Raw genomic sequence first — 6,000 nt, 5'->3', positions numbered from 1 at the left:
CAAGGGCAAATAAAAGGGATCCCAAGGCTTTGAGCATCAGTGGATAGGAGGGCCTAAAGGAATAAAATCCTGGTCTAAGCGGCTAAACCAAGCTGTCCCTAACCATGTGCTTGTGGCGTGAAGGTGTCAAGTGAAAACTTGAGACTGAGCGGTTAAAGTCAAGGTCCAAAGCAAAAAGAAGAGTGTGCTTAAGAACTCTGGACACCTCTAATTGGGGACTTTAGCAAAGCTGAGTCACAATCTAAAAGGTTCACCCAATTATGTGTCTGTGGCATTTATGTATCCGGTGGTAATACTAAAAAACAAAGTGCTTAGGGCCACGGCCAAGACTCATAAAATAGCTGTGTTCAAGAATCATCAAACTGAAATAGGAGAATCAATAGCACTATCTGAATTCTAAATTCCTATAGATGCCAATCACTCTGAGCTTCAATGGATAAAGTGAGATGCCAAACCTGTTCAGAAGCAAAAAGCTACTAGTCCCGCTCATCTAATTAGAATCTGAGCTTCAATCAAAAACTCTGAGATATTATTGCTTCTCAACCTATTAGTCTTCTATTTTATTTGTCTAGTTGCTTGAGGACAAGAAACAGTTTAAGTTTGGTGTTGTGATGAGCGAATATTTTATACGCTTTTTGGGGTTAATTTCATGAAGTTTTTAGTATGTTTTAATTATTTTTTAGTCTATTTTCATTAGTTTTTAGGAAAAATTCATATTTCTGGACTTTACTATGAGTTGTGTATTTTTCTGTAATTTTAGGTAATTTTCTGGCTGAAATTGAAGGAGCTGAGCAAAAATCTGATTCAGGCTGAAAAAGGACTGCTGATGTTGTTGGATTCTGACCTCCCAGCACTCAAAGTGGTTTTTCTGGAGCTACAGAACTCGAAATGGCATGCTTCCAATTGCGTTGGAAAGTAGACATCCAGGGCTTTCTAGCAATATATAATAGTCGATAATTTGCGCAAGGATAGATGACGTAAACTGGCGTTCAACGCCAGTTCTCTGCCCAATTCTGGCGTCCAGCGCCAGAAAAGGATCAAAAGCTGGAGTTGAACGCCCAAACTGGCACAAAAACTGGCGTTCAACTCCACAAATGGCCTCTGCATGTGAACTGCTTAAGTCTCAGCCCAGCACACACCAAGTGGGCCCCAGAAGTGGATCTCTGCATCATCCATCATAGTTTACTCATATTTTGTAAACCTAGGCTACTAGTTTAGTATTTAAACAACTTTTAGAGACTTATTTTGCATCTCATGACATTTTAGATCAAAAACCTTGTATTCTCTGACGGCATGAGTCTCTAAACCCCATTGTTGGGGGTGAGGAGCTCTGCTGTGTCTCGATGAATTAATGCAAGTATTTCTGTTTTCCATTCAAACACGCTTGTTCCTATCTAAGATGTTCATTCGCGCTTAACTGTGATGGAGGTGATGATCTGTGACACTCATCACCTTCCTCAAATCATGAATGTGTGCCTGACAACTACCTCCGTTCTATATACGATTGAATGAGTATCTCTTAGATTCCTTAATCAGAATCTCTGTGGTATAAGCTAGAACTGATGGCGGCATTCATGAGAATCCGGAAAGTCTAAACCTTGTCTGTGGTATTCCGAGTAGGATTCAAGGATTGAATGACTGTGACGAGCTTCAAACTCCTGAAGGCTGGGCGTTAGTGACAGACGCAAAAGGATAGTAAATCCTATCCAACCGGATCGAGAACCAACCGGTGATTAGCCGTGCTGTGACAGAGCGCGTGAGCGTAGTTTTCACTGGAAGGATGGAAGGTAGCCATTGACAACGGTGATCCACCAACACACAGCTTGCCATAGGAGGACATGCGTGCGTGAACAAGAAGACAGAGGAAAGCAGAGATTCAGAAGACAAAGCATCTCCAAAACTCCAACATATTCTCCATTGCTGCATAACAAGTAACCTTTAATCCATGTTCTATTGTTTCTTTGCAATTCAACTGATAAACATAATTGACTTCCTGACTAAGATTTACAAGATAACCATAGATTGCTTCAAACTAACAATCTCTGTGGGATTCGACCCTTACTCACGTGAGGTATTACTTGGACGACCCAGTGCACTTGCTGGTCAGTGGTACGAGTTGTGAAAAGTGTGATTCACAATTCGTGCACCATCCATCCTCCACCGTTCGCCATTCTGAGCCACCGCGGCCCCTCTCCCTGTCACGGGTTAGTTCTGACACTTTGAGCTTTCCTTCGTGTTTTCACTCTTGCTTCGGAATTTTGAACAATAATTTGTCCATATCTTCTATTAATTGTGGTTAATTGCTGCTGTTTAGGGTTAGGGATTTGATTCATGTGACTTGCTATCATATGAGCAAGCTCAGCTGGCTAAACATTGTTCTGCTTCTGTCATAACTTTTACTACTTGAAAACGTGAGTGTTGATTGGCTAGATAGCTAATTGAGTTAGATTAATTAGCAAATTGTAATTCTATCTTTTAAGAGACAATACGAATTAGAGTATATGTACATCTGTGGTTGATCAGCAAGAATAAATTGCTTTGTTATTTTGTTTCTCTTAAGTGATGAGACTTGATTGGTTTTAATTAATCTCATCTATCTCTCATGTAGAATCGTAAATATAAATGTAGAATTTTATGAAGATTTCATCATGATGTTAAGATCATTAAAGATATTGTGCGGTGAATCAGATAAACTTTATTCCTAATATGTAACCTTAGTTAAACAATATAAAAGAAAAAAACATATGATAGTTCAGAATGATCATAGCCTATATGAAAGCATTTTGGATTCAATTTCAAATCCACCACCACTTGTAGATACAAGATCATAGCTACTTTTGCAGATTAAGTCAAACTAAATTGAACCCTCCTCAATCTTAGGCGTTTGATCAATATTTTCTTCTCTCCTTATTACTTCAAGGTAATTATGGAAACCTGAACCATGGACTTTACTATAAAAATCATTCATGTCTGATATGCTTTGTTTGCTATCTTTATTGTTTATGTTTTCCATGAAATTGGACAAAGCAGAGTTGAATTTGGTAATTTGAGCTCTTGATGCTTATAGATTATTGCCTGAACCTTCCATGGAAAGTGTCCTCTGAGCATTCTCTAACACAGATTGCAAATACTTCCCTTGAGCCTGTATTCTAATATGCAATTTTTTCTATATCTATTGATTACGAAGCATGTTTTATTTGTATTTTTCATTTTTTTAGTTAAACTATGCCAAATTATACTATTTTTTTAAGGTTTGATAAAAATACCAAAAATAAATACATAAAAATACCAAGTGTACTATTATCTGAATCTTATAAATGATAAATACATCTAGCTATTTTTTCAGTCTCTTTTGGACTTCAATTTGATGTCTCAATGCCTCCGCTATTGGAATTTCTCTGTTTTGAGACTATGTAAGAGGATTTAGGAGAATTGAGGGAATGTTTGGTGTCAAAGATTTTGGCTTTGGAATTAATGTCGTTGACATTATTAGAGAAAAAGCATAAATCATGTCTATGAACATGAAGCTTCTTCAGTTGTGACTATAATGTTGAGATGTTTGGCTAAGTGAGCTTTTTGTTCTGCTGTATTTTTTTTACTACTCCCTTTCTAATAAAATTCCCTTTCAAACTCTGAATCTTCCTGATTCGGTTTTCCTCTATACAACCTGTCTTTCGCCAATTTGATATTATACTTTAAAATTAAAAAATTACCTTTTCAGTAAAAATAATGTATGGAGAAATAAAATATTTTACAGTTCTTTTACATCAAAATTGATCTCTCTTTCAAAACTACTATCAATAACAACTATTCACTGTTGATAGAATATTTTTTGGGATCTAGATTAAGCCAATTCATTCCATACATAATTGTACTTAACATCATGATTTAGAAGAGTTAGGGTTGTTGAACCATACTCAGGTGAGAGATTCTATTTCCCGGTAGAACCAAATGAGATTGATGCATGCATGGATGAGTAGTAGAAAAGCAAAGAGATATATGGAGAATTTTGGTTGTCAGAAATTGTGTGGTTAAGATTGAAGCACATGGCCTATTGTTAACATTTTATTTGTTAGCTACAACTTCCCATAAAAACACTAGTTAACTTGTGAAGATGTGTATATGCCATGTGATTCTTGTTAAGTACTTCCAATATAAAGGACCAAATCTTTCATCATTTGTTCACAAAAATAGTATTTATTTTCAGTTTAACTCTTGCTTCATCATATGGAAAGAAAGTTTCTGATTCTGTGGTAGGAATTGTAAGATTTTACCTTGTTAGAGACCTCAATGTTCACTGATTAGGGTCTCGAGGCGAGTAGATTCTTTATTTTTTCTTTTTATTTACTTGGCATTAAATTAATTAAATAATAGTAAAGTTTAATTAATCTTGGTTGACTTAGGTCATTTTGATGTAGAGCAGTTTAAGGAGCACAGGTTCATCATCCATCTGGTAGTTACTTTGATCTCTTGATTTTTGAAGTTTTAGATTGGAATTATAGAAGAAAAATTAAAGACTTTGTTATAACCATCTTATTTCTTTTATAAAACATCAACTAAATTGGATTAGTTTAATTAAATTTTAAATAATAAGAACTAAACTTTCAGTTTCTCAATTTAGATAAACATAATAAATAAATAATAGTTTAGACTTTAGATGCTAGTATCTTATATGAACTTAAGATTTATACGAATCTTATTGCACTTTAATCAACTATACAAAACTTGAACTTCAAAAATTATTTTAGAGAAACAAGTGTTGTGTGTTTAAATTTATTTTAAACCACCTAAGTAATTAAGTGGGGATGGCCCTAATTAATTGAATTTTCATGTCTTGTTTTGTACAATGTTGTTGCCAAATCTAGATTTTGTTAGTTGGACACTAATCCATCATTGTCAGTTTTCACTATTATTGAGTGGTGTCGGGCTATATACAGCCTCACCTAAAATATTTGGATCATTACCAAACATTTAAGACACAGAAAAGTGATGTACCCTGAAAAATTTAGCACTTAATTAGTGGTAAAATTAGGAGACTATTATAATTGTTTATTTATATATTTTTTAATTGTCTTTTAAATCTAACTTTCATTTCTATTATGTTTTCCATTTTTTAAGATATTTTGAAGATTCTATTCTCTGTACATTATAATTGTTTAGTTATATTTCTTGATTTTTTTTATTTTAACAGTTTTTCCTGTTTTGTTTTTCAACTTTTAAGGAAACTTTTCTTTATCTTTTCATCTTTTGGACTTGGAACCAGCAATTCTTTCTACAAGTATTCTTTTAAGAAAGCATAAAATTTTGCAATGAGTAAGCCTCCTCCCCAATACCTTTCTACATGGTTTTGCTTGCAATATATTGTCGAGTTTATTACGTATGGTACTCTCTCATATCATAACTGTGATAAACTGTTACTGGTTTTCTTGACACACACCCCATTCTTTCTTTTTTTTTTTTTAGTTCTATGTAATTTTCTACTATTTATTTATTTGTTTGTGCTATTTCATTTATTTAGACATTGATAAGAGCTGGATTACAAAGCCACGAGGTAGTGTAGAATATAAGGATGGTCTGAATAGGTTCCTTGACTTTGCATTTATGAATGCATCATCTGATGGGATGATACATTGTCCATGCCCTTTGTGTCGTTCTGATTTTTCCAGACTAGACAGGACGCCTACGATCATCTTCTAATGAAACCCTTTCCCCCTAACTATACCTTTTGGTAACATCACGGTGAGAGGATCGTAGACGAGAGATCCAGCGGCAGGGAAGAACTAGAACCCACTGTAAACTCAAGAGAATAAATGCGTGACATGGTCCACGATGCATTCAACATGCCGGGACTGCAGAGTGACGATGAAGACTCGATGAATGGGCATGTCGGAGACGTTACGGAGGGGTTGCCGTACTTATCTGATGAACCTAGCCGCGAGGCTCATGCCTTTCACGACTTGCTGGAGGATGGTGAGCAGGAATTGTATCCGGAATGCTCAA

General features: G+C 35.3%; 1 pseudogene; it reads right to left on the bottom strand.

Moving 5' to 3' along the window:
• Positions 1–2,761: 2,761 nt before the first annotated feature.
• LOC148576621 (myb family transcription factor PHL11-like) lies at positions 2,762–5,690 on the bottom strand (annotated as a pseudogene).
• Between the last annotated feature and the right edge of the window lie 310 nt (positions 5,691–6,000).

Source organism: Arachis ipaensis, chromosome B1 (assembly GCF_059453495.1).
Source record: "Arachis ipaensis isolate K30076 ecotype BB chromosome B1, ASM5945349v1, whole genome shotgun sequence".
In the NCBI taxonomy this organism is placed as follows: Eukaryota; Viridiplantae; Streptophyta; class Magnoliopsida; order Fabales; family Fabaceae; genus Arachis; species Arachis ipaensis.
This window is presented reverse-complemented; position numbering and strand designations above follow the sequence as displayed.